Consider the following 20,149-nt stretch of genomic DNA (forward strand, 5'->3'; position numbering starts at 1 on the left):
CATGGTACAAAAATAGGAAAGAAGATAGATGATTTCACAGTTCCCTGGGGTCAAGGCAGGAATATACAAATCAGAGAGGGAGAGAAATTTGCATTTAAATATAGAATATTCTAAGTAAAAAAGTTCATTTTATTTCAAGCTTTATGTCATTGGGATAATTATAATTCTGCCGGATGGCTACACATGATGTCATTTTACTGAAAGAATAGTGGCCCCTGTTTATCTATAGTTTCACTTTCTGCAGTTTCAGTTACCTGCAGTCAACCATGGTCTAAAAATATTGAATAGAAGGTTCTAGAAATGAACAATTCACGGGTTTTACATTGCACACCACTCTGAGTAGTGTGATGGAATCCCCAGTCGCCCTGCTCCGGTGCCCCCGGGGGGTGTGAATCACCCCTTTGTCCAGCATCTCCCCACTGCATCTACTTAGCCACACATAGCGACACTCTGGTTATCAGCTGGACTGGGGTGGTATGGCCGTGCTTGCGTTCAAGTAGCCCTTACCTTAATTAATGGTCCCAAGGGTAAAAGTACTGAGGCTGGCGATTCGGATATGCCACAGAGGAGCTGCAAAGTGCTTCCTTTACGTGAAAAGGTGAGTATGTAAAAGAAGAAACATAATTTATATCGGGCTCAGTGGTCGGCAGTTTCAGGCACCCCCTGGAAGCCTTGGGACACACCCCACACCAATAAGAGGAGACTACTGTAAGTGACTTGAGAAATTAGTGTGAAACAAAATTTGTAAAGAATATGGTTTGGAACTTCTAAAATAATATTAGTTTGTGATGTGAATAACATATGTGGCTTATCTTAGAAAGTAAGGACTTAATATAACTTGCAAATTACTTTCATAATGAGTCCATTTAACAATGAATATGTTACCACTCTATTTCCATAATGAATACATGAAAGAGGTTAATGAATCACAATTTTATTAACAATAGAACTAAGTATGAGACAATAGAACTAAATTGAAATATTCCATATGGTAGAATTAAACTGAAATATTCTTTATATAAACCTTTAGCTTTTAACCTGCAGATTAAAAAATGGTTTTATTGTCTTTTAAAATATATCTTTTGTCAAATTGGTTAGAAGCCTTGTTAATCCTCATATAAAAGTGAGCTAATGTCCTGTGAAAAGAGCAAATAAATTTGATGGTGCTCAACAGTAAAAGAAAAAGATATATATATATATATAATTTATATATATATATATATCATGTATGTGTGTACATATGTATATATATATATATACATATTTTTAATCACAGAGCAGGATCAACAATGCTTCTGTAGACAATAGCAATCATTTGACATCACAGTTCTCTTATGTTTTATGTAGTAGCATTCATCCATCCATCCCACAAATGTTTGTTGAGTCTGCTCTATACCGCCCCTACACAAGGTACTGTGCTTACAGAACTGTAACTGGGGATTTGGATGCCGGCTGATCTGCAGGGCGTTCCCATGACTCGGGGAAGTTAGCGGAGTAGCATGCTGCTCTAGTGAGGATTAAATTTGTATTTGTTTTAGTCAACTCTGTAGAAGGTTCCAGGAAGTGTTCTCTATCAGAAGAGAGTGAAATTCACGCTTGGATTGAGAATGATCCCTGATCTCATTCTCTAAGCCCCTCCAACCCATCTATACTCTCTTCCCCCAGAGCACAGGTCATTTGGGAAAGGGAGGGATGGTGGCTCCATTTCCTGGAAATGCATTTTAATGATACATTTTCCTGTTAATATATCTAAAATGATGAGTTTCTAGACACCAGAGAGAAAGAGGGTGAAGAGATGGCATGGTGTTTGTGTTTTCAAAGTCACAGTCACTTAAGTTCCTGCCTCACGGGGATGGTGTGTATGTTCCAGGGAAGCCTGCTACACACAAGTGTGACGCTACTGCCCAGGACAGAGGCCACAGCGTTTTGGGGGCACAGTGTTTCTCATCTGGGCATAATTTTGCCTCCAAGGGGACACTTGGCAATGTCAGGAGACATTTTTGGTAGCCACGACTAGAGTGAGTAGTGTTAACGGTGAGAATAGGGGAGAGGTCAGGGTTGCTACTAAATACGCTGCAATTCACAGGATAGGCCCTACAACCAAAAGTTGCTCAATATGTCAGTAGTGCCAGAGCTGAAAAACCCTGTGGCAACCTGAGGGCTTCATTTTAGTGCCTTGAACAGAGACTGTACTCAATAAATGCTTATTGACTGCATCAGTTAATGCATGAGTGATTTACTGACTAAACCACCTGACTTTGGAAAGTGATTACCTCATCAAGTTGATATCGTAGTCAAGTCTATGTTCAGTGAGACTGAACGTTCTCACTCCAAAGTGGCCTAGGGAAGCCGTGGGAAACAACTAGTTTTTCTACAGGGCACTAACACTATTCTATTTGCTAGAGTTTATAGTTTATGTAATCAGTTTTTAAAGGATCATATTCATTTAACACTTATTTTTTGAGCACCTACTATGTGTCAGATACACCTCTAGAGGGGAAGACTGGCATTTATCCATACCCACATACACATACGTGAATGTACACATGAACCTGGAGCATACACATGGATTTCATAACAAGGTTCAGTTCTAGAAAATGGTCCAGGATGTGGGGTGTTGGTCAAGGAAGTTTCATCTGTAATGTTTGAAATTTTTTACAAGAATATGCTTGTGTATATTTGTATAACTAAAAAGTAAACATTAATTCCATAAAGTACTACTATATGCTTTAAAAATACACATATACTATATTTTTTACTTAACATTTTGTCCTTCATATTTCCCCAGCATTTGATGATAGAAATTTTCAAATGTACAAGGAAGTTGAAAGAATTATACAGTGAACACCCAGATATTCACCACCTAGATTTCTCAGTAAATGTTTTAATATAGTTGGCTTCATGGCATATCCCTCCCCGCCTTGTCCATCCATCAATATATCATAAGTTTCGTTGTATTTCAGAGGAAGTTGAGTGCATCCATGCACTTGTCTGTAAATACTTCTGCATGCATATCATTGACTAGGACTCGGTGTTTGTTTACAGCTCAAACATACTTTATATACTATCTTCGTGTGCAACACAAAATGCCTGAAATGCAACAGTTCCATTTCATAGGTCTGCTGCCAGCTTCTTGGTGTAACTCGTTCGAGTAAAGATCTACAAACAAGGCTGCCCTCTGAAACAGTGTTCGCTTTGAGACTTGTGCTTAAGGGATTCCCTCTTTGGGGCACCTCACATTTAACTCTCACTAATGAAAGGATCAGTTGGTAGAGCCATTAGTTATTCTTTCTAATTTATAAATTCCTGCTCTAAACGGAAGAACTAGCAGGCTCTGAAGCAGGCTCAGTTGGCCAGTTAGGTCATTGGCTGAGAGACATCCAGAAAGCACACCAGGAGTGTTCTCTGTGGCTGAAAATCCGGCTGCACTTGGACTTTGGTAGCCTTTCTAGCATGTATGCAAGGCCCTGCTGGGATGAGGGCAGGGAACTTGTCTCCTGTGTCCACAATTCCCCCCCAGAGCATAGTTCAGTGAGTGGCACATAGTAGATTCTCAATAAATATTCACTGAATGAATGAATGGTTGAGTGAATATTTTGTGTGTAGATGGTATACACAGGACTGTGAGAGGGGCACCCCCCAAAACTGAAATTTATTTATAAAAAGATTGTGTATTTATTCTTACATGTATAAGCTTCAGTCACCTGCAAAGTACTCTATTTGATGCAATACCCACTTTTTGGGGGTAAAAAAGTGAGACTTTTTGCCCACTGCTCAAAACAGCATTTGAACTCATGGATTTTGATGCCTTTCAGAGCTTCTGCCATTTTTTGTTTCACCTCTTCCACATTGGCAAAATGTTTTCCTTTGATGGGGTGAGATATGATAAATAGGGAGGGTAGGGCACTGCCGAACACTCAGTGTGGTATGGGCAGGTGTGCTCTTCATTAGCCATCATGAAATGGGCAAATGCATTGAAAGAGTCTTCAAAAAAAATTCACTGAAGCTGAATTCACGCAGCCTCTTACAATAACACCAGCTGCTACACTGATATAGATGGGTTCCTAAGACACTCACCTAGTGGGGGAAGCCTGACTACAAAGGATCCACCCCCCAGAAGATAATTCTGTTTTTTGGGGGAAGGGTCCCTCCTCATATTTGTGAAGGTGAGTAATAAACCAGAAGGTCTGTAGAAAGAACAGAACAGTGATGACCTTCTGGCATTAGCAATTACAGTCTTTCATCCATTCTAAGACATGGAGGTACAGAATATTGTGAGTAGATTTTGAAATATATTTAATTCAGTATCTTCAGAATAAAGACAAAGCCACAAAGGCTCATCATAACTGTTGGAGAAAATATTGGTTAGCTGTCTACAAAGACCAGAAAAATTATGTACCACCTATTACATTGAATAGTATTTAACTTGTCATGCTCTCTAAGTATGGTGATTTAGGCTGGAAAGCATTATCATGAAATAATCTTGATATTTTGTAAAAATCGTATTAAAATGTTGAAAGGATATGTTGGGTAAATACAGTATTTGCATAAATAAGAACTGCCTATTCTTTTAGATAAGTAAGACGAAAGAAGAAGCACGAAAGAGTGTGGGTTCTGAAATCAGAAAGACGGTTGTAGCCTCAGCTTCCTCCTGTCACATTCTCGACCCACACATGAGGATAAAGCTTCCACTCCTGTCATTTCAAGATGAGAATGAAGCAAATTGCTTAGCAGAGTTTCTGGAGACAAGCACTCCTTATTTGTTAGTTTTCTTCTTTTGTTAAGAAAAGTTTGAAGCATACGACCACAGTTGGCAACAGTAAATTGTTCAGTTTCTTTTTAGAGTGCTAATTTGGTGGATTTGCTCTTTTTAATTTTTATCAAAATTGAACATGCGAATAGATTAAAAATTAAAATGGATTAGAAAGCTTAGTGCTATTACAAATACCTCTTTCCAATGTAATTTCCTGTTTGGTGGCATAGGAATGTAATGGATATTTATATACTGATATGGTATTTGCAGCTTTGTTAAACTTGCCTATTGCTGTTAATAACTTGTCTTTAGATACTTCTGGGTATTCTTTTTATAGAGGTTATCAGCAAATCATGTCCATTTTATTTCTTCTTTCTCAATTTTTAAATTTTTTGTTTGATTTCATCACCTCCTGCCTGGTTACACCCTCCACTGTGCTATTGAGTGGAAGGAGTCAGTCTTACTATGGTTTTTTCAGGGCAGAGTCTTTCAGTGTTTTAACATTATGATCAGCTATAGGGTTTGGGGGGCAGAACAGCTGCCTTTTATCATATTACAGAATTTTATTATATCCTTAGATTGCTAAACACGTCTGTCATGAATAGATGTTAAATTTTATCAAATACTTTTTCTGCATCTGTTGAAATAATCATATATTTCCTTTTTTTTCATGTAACACATTGCATAGTTGATATTCTGATGTTAAAACAATCTTGTATTCCTGTAATGAAGTCAACTTAGTCATGGTATTTTTAGTCAAAGATTTTATTTATTTATTTTTAAAGATAGAGGAAGGAAGGGAGAGAGAGAGGGAGAGAAACATCAATGTGTGGTTGCCTCTGGCACACCCTCTACTGGGGACCTGGCCTACAATCCAGGCATGTGCCCTGACTGGGAATTGAACTGGTGATCCTTTGGTTGGCAGGCCAGCACTCAATCCACTGAGCCACACCAGCCAGGGCAGTCATGGTATTTTATATTTTTATATATTACTGAACTCTGTGAGCTAATGTTGCATATAGAGTCTTTGCATTTATGCTCCTTAAAGAGACTGGCCTGCAGCTTCTCTTTCTCATTCTCTGTGTTGGTTTCTGGTATCAAAGTTTTGCTACATTGTACAATGAATTGGTGCATATCATTCATTCTCTTTTTATTCTCTGGGATGGATGTTATTTCTATCTTAAATGGTATAGATTACATTTTCTGGTATAGATATCACGGGCCTCTTTTGTTATTTTGTTTGTGTTTATTGTTTTGTGTGCATGTGTATCTGTAGGTCATGTAACTATAGAATCATTTAAATGGTTATTGGATTAGTCAGAGTTTTAAATTTCACATTTTGAATTTTTGATTAAATGTAATTTTCTAGAAACTTTCCCACTTCATCTAATTTTTAATTTGTTAGCACCAAAGTTATTATTATTATCATCATATCTTTTTGATGTTTGAAAAATCTGTGATTGTTTTTCATTACTGTTATTGGTTATTTGTGTGTTTCTCTCCTGTTCTTGATTAATTTTGCCCTAGATATAGAAATTATGTTTCCATATGTTTTTTCTTTAAAGAAGAAAATTTTGGCTTCAGTGATTTCCTTTACTCTGTTTTTCTACTTTGTTACTTTCTGCTCTTATAGTTACTATTTTCTTTTCCCTACAGTCTTATGATTTGATACACTCCCCTTCTTCAAACTTCTTTTTTTTTTAAGATTTTATTTATTTCTCTTTAGAGGGGAAGGGAAGGAGAGAAGGAGAGAAACATCAATGTATGGTTGCCTCTCATGAGTCCCCTGCTGGGAACTGGTCTGCAACCCAGGCACGTGCCCTGACTGGGACTCGAACCGCAATTGTGTGGTTCGCAGGCCCGTGTTCAATCCACTGAGCTACACCACCCAGGGCCAAACTTCTTGAAGTAGATAAATGAAAGTATGCTGAGCTTATGATGTTGCGCTCTTCTTCTTCTTCTTTCCTTTCCTCCAGGCATCACTTTAGGACAGTGGTTTTCAACCTGGGCTGATTTGGGTCTACCCCAGGGGACATTTGACAGTATGTGGAGACAGTTTTGATTGTGATGAATGGCGGAAAGTGCTATTGGTCCTTAGTGGGTGGAAGCCAGGAATACTGCTGAGCATCCTACAATGCACAAGACAGAACTCCCTCCCCGCAAACCCCTGAGAATTAGACTATCTACCACTAAGTGTCAATCATGCTGAGGTTGAAAAAGCTGCTTTAGAGCATTCTCTAAGGTTTGAAAGGTAACATTTTGTTGTAATTCGGTTAAACATACTTTCTAATTTCCATTTTGATTACTTCTTTAACCATGTGTGATTTATAAACATTAAGCTTTAATTTATAACCGTATGGGAGTTTTCTCCTCTTTTTTTGACTGACTGCAGCTTTTAATTTCCTGCTTAAATGAATTGTGGTAAGAAAACGTTCTGTGCATATTTTCAGCCTTTTTGAATTTTCTTGAGACATGATTTGTGGCCCAGTAAATCATTGTGTGAATGTTCAGTTTGTCTTTGAAAAGGAAATGTTTCTGTAGGTTTTGGGTGAAATACCCTGTATAGTAGTTTGATTTTGAGAATTATATTATTGATATTTTGGGGGCATATCTGAAAAATTACTAAAAACTGTTTTGAAATCTTCCACGATGATTGTGGAGTAATTTACCTTTTCATTGTATTTCTCTCTGATTTTCTCCATTTTTCATTTTGAATGTTTTTTAAAATTCTATTTGCCCCTCTTATTATTTTGAAAATTACAGTCTCTATATCCATTTTCAGTGTTTACCCTATACCTTGAAGTACATCCTTCACTAAGTTTATTGTTACTATTTTTGCCTCCTGCCCAAGAACGTCAGGAGGGACCTTAAAACATTGTAGACCACACTTTGCTCACTAAGTCCTATTATGTTACACTATTTCAATTCCATCATGCTTTTTAAACCCTACACATAATTAATCTTTATCATCATTTCATAATTCAATATTTGTTTAGATTTACCCATATACATGTTTCTTTTATTTCTTCTTTCACAGAAATAATTTTTCTTATGCTTGAAAAACAAACTTTCAATACTTTACTTAAGTAAGGGTTTACTGCTGTAAGTGGTAAACAGTTTTTGTTTGCTTAAACATGTCTTCATTTCATCATCAATTTTAAAAAGGTAATCATTTTGCTGGGTATTTAATTCTTAGTTGACAGTTATTTTCCTCAGAACCCTGAAGGTGCAATTCTGCTTTTGTCTGGTTTTGAATGTTGCTATTGAGAACTGAGCCATCCTCGTATTCACTGTTCGTTTTTAGGTTGTCTTCTTTCCTAGTTTACTTTCAAGATCTTTTCTTTTTCTTTGCTGTTCTGAATTTTGACTGTGCTATGTCTTTGTACTTAGGTCCTGTTATTTATCTTGTTTGCCATTTATTTGACTTTCTACATCGCGGATTTTTGCCCATCAGCAAATCCGGAAAGTTCTCAGCCATCGTCTTTTCATATTGCCTCTTCAACATTGTGTCTTTAACCTCCTTTTGGAATATTTATTTGACATATTAACCTTCTCATCACAGCCTCTGTGCCTCACTGTCTCTCCTGTTTTTTTTCCATAGGTCGTTTTGTGCTTCACTCTTGGAATTTCTTTGAATCTCTCTTCCAGTTCACTAATAACATCTTCATGTTTCTCTCATTTGCTATTTAGCCTAGTGTTTAGTTTTAAATTTGATTGTTTTTATTTATTTTTTGCTTTTTAAAAAATATTTTACTTATTTATTTTTACAGAGAGGGGAAGGGAGAGAGGAGAAAAGGAGAGAAACATCAGTGTGTGGTTTGCACTCATGAGCCCCCTCCCAGGGACCTGGCCCACAACCCAGGCGTGTGCCCTGATTGGGAATTGAACACACGACCCTTTGCTTTGCCATCTAGCACTGAACCCACTGAGCCACACCAGCCAGGGCTGATTGTTTTTATTTTTAAAAATTCCACTTGATTTATTATCAAATATTTTTAAAAACATATCTAGTTATTTGCTTGCCTTCCTACCTATCTTTAATGCTCGCAAATGTATTCAACATACTTTTGGTTTGTATTCCATAATTCCAATAGTCCATGTTTTGCAGGTTTTGTTCTGAAGTCTGTAGGCTTCTTCAGGCACTCACAGTAAAATGGAAATATTTTGAAATAAAAGTAAAAAAAATTGAATTCCTCCATAGAGCATTTTATGGTGTCAGTATCACATTACCTGTGGGCACTATCACCTGGAGACCACTCTACCTTAAATTTGCACTTGAGGCTTTTTGTCCTATATATGTAGCAGGAATTCCAGCCTTCAACTGATGTGAAGGTTGGCTTGCAAAGTGAATTTCTGGGGAAAATAATGAAACTTAGCTACAGGCCCCTGTGGGAATCCTCACTGGTAAGACACTTACAAGACCTGGAGAGGAAATAGCAGTGTGTTCATCGGGGCTTATGTTTTATCAGTACTGTCAAAGTATGACATTTGAACAGCACTCGCTTCAAACTGTCGTCTCTTTGCATCCCAATATCTCTTCTGTCACACTCGCTTCCCACAGGGCGATATTGGAGTTGCCTCAGGCTGTTTTGGAATCTAAGTACAAATTTATTTGAGAGTGTAACATTTTTTACTGCAATTTGGAAGGATGTTTTCAAATGTTTTTTAAAAGTAGGTCATTAATTATAGGCCTTTCTCAGATATTTTGTTGCCATAAAATTTATATCCTAAAGAACTGAGAGATAATTCAGTATAAAAAATGGAATTGGAAAGAAAAGCAATAGATTTTCCATGATATCAAGAGAAATTATCCTGATATTAGAAAGTGAATTGTAACAAAAATATATCATATTAAAGGCAGTATTTCATTTAGAGAAAGAGAGAAATGTCAAATAGGAATAACAAATAGAATCTTGATTGTTTTACAATCCAACTGGTGAAAGGGGGTGGGACATGTACATATGTTGAAAAAATGTTAAGTTCCCTGCTGTTATGACAAGAGATATTAACACTGAAGATGACAACATAAAACTCATCACACATCAGTTGAATGAGAACATCGATGACAGATTACTTAACGAGTGATTATCAATTCAGGTATGTTAAAGGTGGGTCACTGCATAAGAAAGTGTAAGAACAGCCCTGAGACCTTTCTCCAGTTTACAAATGTAGAAACAATTAAGGAATCGCCACCCTTAGGGGATAATCTTACCGCTTTTCATCTCACCAATCCCAAATTGTGAAGCACAATGTGTCTCCTTTGAAGTATGGATTTCAAAAGATTGTTTTTGATCCGAATGAAAAAGACTAAATTATCTTTTTATTCTCTCAGTAGAATTGGTACAACAAAACTTTTGTCATACAAAGAAGTGATCAAGGAATTGCAGCACCCAAAGGGGAAAAACCCTAGTGAGGTGCTGTGTCAGGCAGTTACTTAACAGAACCTATTACCTTCTTCTGGATTTTCTGATGTTTGTGATATTTGTCAACTTTTAACATTTTTAAAGTACATTTTATTGATTATGCTATTACAGTTGTTCCATTTCCCCCCCTTTATTGCCCTCCACCCTGAACCCCCTCACCAGTATCCCCCCCCCCCTTAGTTCATGTCTATGGGTCTTACATATAAGTTCTTTGGCTTTTCCGTTTCCTATACTATTCTTAACTTACCCCTGTCTATTTTCTACCTACCAATTATGCCTCTTATTCCCTGTACCTTTTCCTCCATTTTCCTCCCTTCCTCTCCCCACTGATAACCTTTAACATGAAAAACAAAACAAACTAAGCAAACAACTAGAACAGGAACAGAATCACAGAAATGGAGCTTTTTAAAATTTACGTTTTATTGCGATCTCTTTGTATATTCTAGGTAAATATTTTAGTATTTATTCTTATGTTCATCACCTTGTATTCATTTGGTTAAGGAGACCCCCTTAGCACTTGGCTGGTTCCTCATGAATCTTCAGGGAAGAAATATGTTTCTGTGCTCACAGGGCCAGGATGAGACAGGTAAGCACCTTGTTGTCTCCCTCTGTGTTGTAGATTTATTTCTCAATGCGGTGATGCCTTTGAGGTTCCTTCTTATGACTCTGTCTCCTGTATCATCATAAACTACCAGAGCTCCAAGGTCACCAGAGTTCTACAGAACTCAAAAGTGGACCGGGTGCTTACCTATACCCCCAATTTCTTATCCAACTATCTTCTTCCCTCCCTCCTTTCCTTCCTCCCTCCCTTGTCTCTTCCTTCCTTCCTTCCTTCTTTCTTTCTTTCTTTCTTTCTTTCTTTCTTTCTTTCTTTCTTTGTTTCTTTCTTTCTTTCTTTCTTCTCTCTTTCTCTCTCTCTGTCTTTCTTTCTTTCTTCTCTCTTTCTCTCTCTCTGTCTTTCTTTCTTCTTTCTTCTCTCTCTTCCTTTCTTCCCATCCCTCCTTCCATCCCTTATTCCTTCCTTTCTGTTGTCTGTAGATTCCTTTCTTTCTTGCCAATTTCACAATACATTTTGAAAGATTTTAAACACATTCCCCCCTCCACCCGAGAATTTTAGTTTATTTTAGTGAAAAGACCTTTTAGGCATTTAATCCAATAGCCTTCCCAGAAATTAAAATGCCTGCAAATCCTATGTTCAAAATTATATAAGATGTGTTCTGGATTTTTACTTACATTAGTAGGAATTTTTTCTTTATACTTTGTGATCTCTTTCTCTGTAAGTTGTTATAATTACAATGTGAAATATATATTTTCCTCTATTCTAAGGCAATAGTTAATATCATCTATTATGTATTACATGACTCGTATAATAGTAATTGTCAATTTTTGTAATAAGCCAAAGTTATGGCTTTCTATCAATTTTCAGCCACCAGCAGAAACTCGCTGAAGTTAAATGGGTCAGGCCTCTGATCTAATTTCAGATATGAGTCACTAAATATATTAAAGTTGATGAATAATAATACCACTCATATCCACACTGAGAAAGCCTTTAGCAAGCTGATTAGTCCCCACCAGCTACTGTGGAAGGAGACCAAGGCAGGGAAGCTACTTGCTGCCTAGCCCCAAACCCAACCCCAGGCCTGTGGAAGAGGTCACTGCAATGATTGTGGCATTTCGGGATTCACGTGTGCACACACACACACACACACACTCACACACATAATAGAAAGATGGATTAAATAAGTAGCCCAGATTGAAGGAAGAAAATTTGAGATTCTCTTTTTTTGTTTTCCAAAGAAAATATAGAATGAAGTAGGAATAGACTCTCCTCTAATCTCCCTACTGTTCCGTAGATTGGAACAGGTTCTTAGATTGTGTTTAGCATCCAAATCAAAGAATAACACATTTCCCCTTAAGGGGTTCCTTCAACGATCAGAAAACTCACTATGTCTGCTTCCTCATTTTATTTTAATAGCATCTACGTCATTTAAAGCACCAGCTCTGATTTTGTGTCATGCCCAGCACAAGGGACCATAGACACTTGCCTGTCAGGTCCCATCCACTCTTTTGCTTTCCTTTCCCTTTGTTCTTAAATGGTGAAGAGTAAGTGTACTGGACCATTTCTGAAATTTTTGTAGAGTACATTAGTCCCCCCTTATCCAAGGTGGGGAGGGATGTTCCAAGTCCCGCAGTGAATGCCTAAAAGCATAAATGAACAAACCCTATATATGTCATGTTTTCTCCTATATATATGTAACTTGTGATAAAGTTTAATTTCTAAATTGGTATAGTAAGAAATTAACAATGATAGCCAACAGTAAAATAGAACAATTATAACAATATACTGCCATAAAAGTGATGTGAATGTGGCTTCTGTCTTTCAAAACATCTTATTGCACAATACTGTGCTCACCTTTTTATTAAAGGAAGCACTTTGTGGCTTCTCTTTGGTGTACCCCAATTACCAGCATCCCTACTTTTACACTTGGGGCCCTTAGTTAAATAAAATAGGGGTGACTTGAACACCAGCACATGACACAAACACAAACCATGACAGCTGACCTGGTAACCAAGAAGGCTAGCAGGTGACTAATAATCATGTTTAAATCAACTGACAAACTGCTAGATGAAGGTTGCACGTAAATTTTGCATTGTTTTCCAAGTTTGATTGATTGGTTGTAGCTGCTGCCATAGGGAGAATTTAAATTTTGGTTTACTTATTTTTTTCCAGAAGAAATTTGAAGCAGCATCAGAGCGAGAAAGTAACTAGGAGGATTAGTCAGATATTTGCTCTCAGGAGACTTGGTAAAATGACTAGTTAAAAAAACTATAAATGATTTTTTAGAACTCATAAACATTTAGAAAGACCAGATTGATCTATATATGTTTATTTCAAATAACATCAAAGAAGGAAAATATCAAAAGCAAGAATGGCATTCCTGAATGTGAAAAAAAAGTGGGAAAGAATATTGTTAATAAAATGGACACCTAGATAGAAAAGTCAAGGGTTACAGTCATTAATAATAATTCTGCAACAAAAGAAGAGTTAACATAATATGTGCCACTGTATCAGACTTTGATTAAAAAGTAATCAAGATTGCAAACCATTTCATCATGACCAAAATACTTTAAAATTAAAATGCTAAGGTAATCAATTAATAATGGGCTATTTTCTTACCAATATATCTCTTCCATGAGTTCTCTTTGCATAATAATTATTAATATGTTCAGTTGCTAAGAACAAAATATCTAATTAAAAAAATGGAAGTTTATTGTAGTTGTACAATGAGAAGCTGGTGGGTAAGGACTGCTGGAGTTGGTTAAACTATTCTTCCTAGCCTTCTTGCATGTGTCGGCTTTCACTCTCACACTCATCCCCAAATGGCTATAACAAAGCAAAGTATCATGTCCACGTTCCAAAGAATGATGTGAAAGGCAAAAGGCCTTCTCTTGAGAAGGTTTAGTCTTTTTTAAAAAATATTTTACTTAGTTATTTTCAGAGAGAGGGGAAGGGAAGGAGAGAGAGAGAGAAATATCAATGTGTGGTTGCCTCTCATGTGTTCCCCACTGGGAACTGGCCCGCAACCCAGGCATGTGCCCTGGATGGGAATCGAACCGAGATCCTTTGCTTCACAGGCCCATGCTCAATCCACTGAGCTACACCAGCCAGGGCAGGTTTAGTCTTTTTATTTGGAATAGAATGCCTCTTCTCAGCAAGTTTGTCCTCATATCTCTTTAGCCAGAAGTGGGTCACTTGCACAAACATGGGCCCATCATTGCCAAAGAAGAATTATCATAGGCTTTTTTATTCTGTGGGCATCAGAGGGGCTTTCCTTCCCAGCAGTCAGGAGATCTCTGCCCACTCATTCAACATAAAAGTGGCACAGTGGGCGTGAGCAATAGACGTCATCATTCACAAAGGGCACAGATATTTTAGGGGATTCACAATAACATCATTTGAATCAAAGCATGATTTTCTGGTTGAAATAGCTTAAGATAAATACTTGCCAAATTCTTAAAGTTTGAAACGCAGAGTTTGTTTTTGCAAATAAAAATAGGTAAAGAGACAACATTTTATAAAGCTATTTATAGAAATTATAAATCATCCTATCATTAGTCTGTATCATCCAAGAAATACTGAACTAAGTCCAAATAAAATAAGACTAAAGATAAGTTGGTCAGTTTCCATGTACCAAGTCTTGACTAAACTGTTGGTTATTTTTGATGTTATATTTTTCTTATAGTGCCAAACACTGTTTCAAAATTAACACTGTATTTCGCTGCAGTACATGACACGAAATGGTAGTTGGCAGTGCTGGGTTTTGGGAGAAAGTACCAGAATGATCCCTAATTACTTTTTACAATTAAAAATAAAATTGTGTTTGTATCCCTTAACTTTCCCCTTACTTTGGCAACCACTGGCGTGTTCTCTGCATCTGGGGGCCTGTTTGCTTTGTTTTGTTTATTTATTTGTTTTGTTCTTGTTCGATTCCACATGTAAGGGAAATCACATGGTATTTGACTTTGGTTGACTTACTTGACTTAGTGTCATGCCCTCAAGGCCCATTTGTGGCATCCAAATTGGCAAGATCCCATCTTTTGTATTGCTGAATAATATTCCATTGTGTGTAGTAGCAGCCACATCTTCTTCATCCATTCATCTGTCGATGCACACCTACATTGCTTTCATATCTGGGATATTAGTAATATTGCTTCAGTGAACACAGGGCTGAATATACATATTTGAATTCACGATTTTGTTTTCTTCAAATAAACACGCAGAAGTGAATTTCCTGGATTATATGGTGGCTCTATTTTTAAGTTGGGTGGGGAATCTCCATATTGTTTTCCATTGGGGCTATACTACTTTATAATCCCACCAACAATGAGCCAAGGTTCCCTTTTCTCCACATCATTACTAGCACTTGTTATTTGTAGCTTTATTGATGATAACCATTCTTACAGTTGTGAGGCAATGTCTCATTGTGGTTTTAATTTGTATTTCCCTGATTATTAGTGATGTTGAGCATTTTTTCATATGTCTATTGGACATCTATATGTCTTCATTGGAGAAATATCTATTCAGGTACTCTGCCAATTTTAATTGTACTATTCATTTTTTGATATGAAGTTATATATTTTGGATATTAAATCCTTACTGGATATATGTCTTTTCATTTGTTGATAGTTTTCTTCGCTATTCAAAAACTTTTAATTCAATGTAGTCCCATTTGTTTATTTTTCTTTTGTTTTCCCTTGCCTGGGGAGATATATCCAAAAAGATATTGTTAAGAGCAATGTCAATGAGTTTATACCTATGTTTTCTTCTAGGAGTTTTATGGTATCAGGGCTTACATTTAAGCTTTAAACACATTTCAAGTTTCATTTTGTATTTAGTGTATGAAAGTGGGCCAATTCCATTTTTTGGTATGTGTCTGTCCAGTTCTCCCAACACCTATTGAAAAGATTGTTTTTAACTGATTGTATATCGTTACATCCTTTATTATAGATTTATTGGCCATATAAGTAAGGATTTATTTCTGTGCTCTATATTCTATTCCATTGATGTATATATCTGTTTTTACATCAGTAGCATACTGTTTAATTATTGTAATTTTATAATATAATGTGATATCAGGGCACATAATACCTCCCATTTTGTTCTTTCTCAATATTTCTTTGGCTATTCAGGCTCTTTTGTGGTTCAATATAAATTTTAGAATTAGTTCTAATTCTGATAAGAATGCCATTGGTATTTTAATAGGGATTGCATTGAATTTGTATATTGTTTTAGGTAGTAAGAACATTTCAGGAATAATAATCCTTCCAATTCATGAACAAAGGATATCCATCTACTTATTTGCATTTTCTTTAATTTTTTTCTTATATATTGTACATGTTTCATAGTATGGGTGTTTCAAATTTATTTCTAGTTATATTGTGGGTTTTGACACCGTGGTAAATGGGATTGTTTTCTTAATCTCTCCTGATCATTCATGATTGGTGTATAGAAATGCAACAAATTTCTGAATATTGACCCAGTATCCTGCAACTTTACTAAATTCATTTATTATTTTACCAGGGTTTTCTTTTTGGTGGAGTATTTAGTGGTTTCTCTATATAGTATCATGTCATCTGAAAACAATGAGAATTTTACTTATTTCTTTCTTATTTGGATGCTTTTTTATTCTTTTTCTTGTCTGATTGCTATGGCTAGGGCTTGTAATTCTATACTGAATAGAAGTGGTGATAGTGAGCAATCTTGTCTTGTTCTTGATCTTGGAGGAAAAGCTTTTACTTTTCTACCACATTAGCTGTGGACTTGTCATATGTAGCCTTTACTATGTTGAAATCCATTCCTTCTATAACTACTTTGTTGAGAGTTTTTATTATAAAAGGATGTTGAATTTCATCAAATGCACTTTCTGCACATATTGAGATGGTCACATGGTTTTTATGTTATATTTTGTTAATGTGATGTATCACATTACTTGATTTATGGATGTTGACCATGTTTTCATCTGTGGGGTGAATCCCACTAGGTTATGTTTTGTAGTCCTTTAAATGTATTGTTAAATCCAGTTTCCTAATATTTTGCTGATAATTTCTGCATCTCTATTCATTGAGAACATACAACATTTGATTTACCTCTGAGATTTTTTTCTTTATCATATTTTCTTATTTCTGGTTATGACCTTTTCTTTTATGTTTGAAAAGATCCTTTAATATATCTTGTAAAGCTGTTTTAATGGTAATGAGCTCCTTTAGTTTTTGCTTGTCTAGAAGACTCTTTTTTCTTCTTTCAATTCTAAACAATAACTTTTCTGGGTAAATTACTCTAGGTTATAGTTTTCTTTCTCTCAGCACATTAAAGATGACCTGCCATTTCTTTATTGCCTATAAAGTTGGTGCTGAGAAATCAACTGATGGCCTTAGAGGTTTTCCTTTGTTTGTAAGTCGTTATTTTCCTTTTGCTTCCTTCCAGGTTGGCTCTTTATTTTTGAATTTTACCATTTTAATTAGAATATGTCTTGGTATGTGTCTCTTTGGGTTCATATTGCTTGGGACTCTCTTTGCTTCCTGTACCTGGATGTCTAATTCCTTTCCAAGTAGGGAAGTTTTTGGCTATTATTTTTTTAAATAAAGTTTCTCTTCCTTTCTATTCTTCTTCTTCTGTTGGGATCTCTATAATGTGAAAGTTTGAATGCTTCATGTTATCCCAAAGGTCCCTTAAAGTATCTTCATTTTTAAAAATTTCTCTTGCTTTTCTGATTAGTTGATTTCCACTAGTCTGTCTTTGAGGTCACTGACCTGTTTTTTGGCATTATTTAATCTGTTATTCATTCTGTCTACAGAATTTTTTATTTCAGTTATTCTATTCTGCTAGGTCTGCTTAGTTTGTTATTTTACTTTCTAACTCTTTGTTGAAGTTGTTACTGGAATAAAGGAATCTCTTTGCTTGTGTGCATCAAAGTCCAATAAGACATGAACAGGAACTTGCAGCAAATAAAGTAAGGGTTTGTTTTTAAAACATGGCCCATGTCCAGAGACAGATTAGCTAGTGCTCAAAGACCTGACTCTCTGAAGGCTTCTAGGGGATGGGTTATGTAGGGATACAATCATTAATCATGATGAGTATGAAATTTAGGGTCTTGGTCCTTACAGATTACTCTGCACAGGGCAGCCATGGCATCGCCTCATCTGGTCTCCATGCTTTTCTGGGCCTGGAGCTGAAACACTACTGAGGCCTAGATGTTATCTCTAGTTTGACTGAAACTCTGTCTCTGGGGTCAACAAACCTGAGGACTGTTCCTAAGGTATTTTGATGCTGATTAGGTCCTCATTGTCCCGAGAGCTCAGTGATTAAGGGAGTGGACATGCAAGGGAGAAGAAGGCAGGCGAATCAGGGTGCTGGAGGAGGCCAGTTTGAATCGAAAGGAAAAAAAAAGGATAAAAGTTCATATTAAATAAATTAAGTTTCTACACAATTACAAGTTTCTACCTACATTTCTCTATTCTTCTTTCAAGTTTGGTGAGCATCCTTGTGTCCATTTCTTTGAATTCTATATTAGGCAAATTACTTATCTCCCCTTCCTTAGGTTTTTTTTTTTTTTCTGGGGATTTTACTTGCTCCTTTGTTTGAAGATATTTTTCTGTCATTTAATTTTGTTTGATTTCCTATTTTGTTTATGAAAATTAGAAAAAACAGCTATCTCTCCCAGTCTTGAAAACGTAACCTATGTACAGTTGATGCAGGCTCTGTGTAGGCTGTGTGTGCTGTGTTGAGGGCAAGGGTAACTAGCCAGAACATAGCTGTAAGGAAGCAAAAGGTGTTTTACTAACTAACCCAAAGAGGCTCCAGGACACACCTGAAGAGCAGGGTGTGTTCCAGGATGTGGAACACTAACCTTTGTGTTCCAGCAAAGGTTAGTCAGGCAGATAGCCATCTGGACAGTCACTAGGGAGGGAAATTTTGCCCCTGTGCACGAGCTCAACTGACCAATCAGGTAAAGGAGCATGAGCCAGTGAGCTCAACTGACCAATCAGGTAAAGGAGCACGAGCCAGTGCACGAGTTAACTCACCAATAATCAGTAACCCTATTGTGCCCCTGAGCCAACCACTAACCGCCACATCTGCTTCTGTATCCAGCTTGCTTGCGCGCCTCCTTAAAACCCTAAGCCTAGAAGCGCTTGGCGCGACTCTCATTTGCAGCCCTTGCGGGCACCGTGTCTCCGGACACTTTGGAGAGTTCGCCCCTGCGCAGGTTAAACTTGGCCAATAAAGTAACATCTTTGGAACCCCGAAAGTCTCCGACATTTGTTCTCGCGGTTGGTAAATGCCACATGCTGGTTGGTTTTGCCAGGATGGTAAGAGCTGAGTGTGTGCCCAAAGTGTGTGGAGCACCGGCCTACTGTGCTGGATCAGCTCTAGGAGGGGAAGCCAGGTGTGTGTGTAGTAATGTGCTGAGGATCCTGCTGGCTCTCCTGGTTTGGGGGAAATGAACTTGTGTGAGGTATCTGGGAATGTGCTGCATCAATCTTGCAGGTAGGTCAGAGCACCTGAATAAATCCCTACCCACCCTATGGAAGGAAAGGGCTGTAAACATTTGCCCTCTGGAAAATCCCTGCAGGTCCTGGAGAGCTCCTGTTGCTTTTCAGCTTTCTCTATAGTCTCTCTTCTGTTTGCTGTACAGAAAGCAGTCTTATATAAATGCTACTTCTGTGTCGGCTTTGTGTACTGGGTAGTTTTGGGAAGCAGGTTGGAGCAGCACAGGAAGTTAGGAACTTATGGGACCTGGGCCACTGACATGTGGGGCTGGAGTGGCTCCTGGCAGGGAGCCCAGGTGGTGTGGTGACACCTTGTAGTTTCTGCTTTCTCTCTTTATTCAGAGTCACAAGGCTCCAGGCAACCTAAGTGGGAACAAACTGGAATGAGAAACTGTGATGATCTTGCAGGTGGGCCAAAACACAGAACAGAGCCCTGCCCTATTGAAGTGAAAGGGGACATAAACCAGTGATTTCCAACCTTTTTCATTTCATGGCTTACATAAACTAATTACTAAAATTCTGCAGCACACCAAAAATGTATTCTACTTTTCCCAACCGGACAAAAAATAAGTATAATTTTGCTTCATTCACACAAGACAGCTATTGTTGTGTTGGTGGTTGTCATTTTATTATTTGATAATCTAAGAGAAAAGAGGTCAGTGCCCCTTACTAGTCAGGTACTGCATGCTTTAAAAATTCTTGCAGCACACTGGTTGAAAAATCACTGATGCAGACACCAGTACTCACCAGCTCCTCTGGCCCAGAAAAGTCCCTGGGGCTCCTGCACGGCCCTCTCAGCTACCCATCCTTTTCTACTCAGTCAGTTTATCTTGGATGTTGCTCAGAAGCTGTTTATTCAGCCCTCGGTTGTATTGTAGGTGTCACTGCTTTCTGTAGATGTATGTGAGTTTGCTCATGGGGGCAG

The sequence above is a fragment of the Sturnira hondurensis genome, unplaced genomic scaffold (genome assembly GCF_014824575.4).
Source record: "Sturnira hondurensis isolate 20B ecotype Veracruz unplaced genomic scaffold, ASM1482457v3 Scaffold0019006, whole genome shotgun sequence".
Classification (NCBI taxonomy): domain Eukaryota; kingdom Metazoa; phylum Chordata; class Mammalia; order Chiroptera; family Phyllostomidae; genus Sturnira; species Sturnira hondurensis.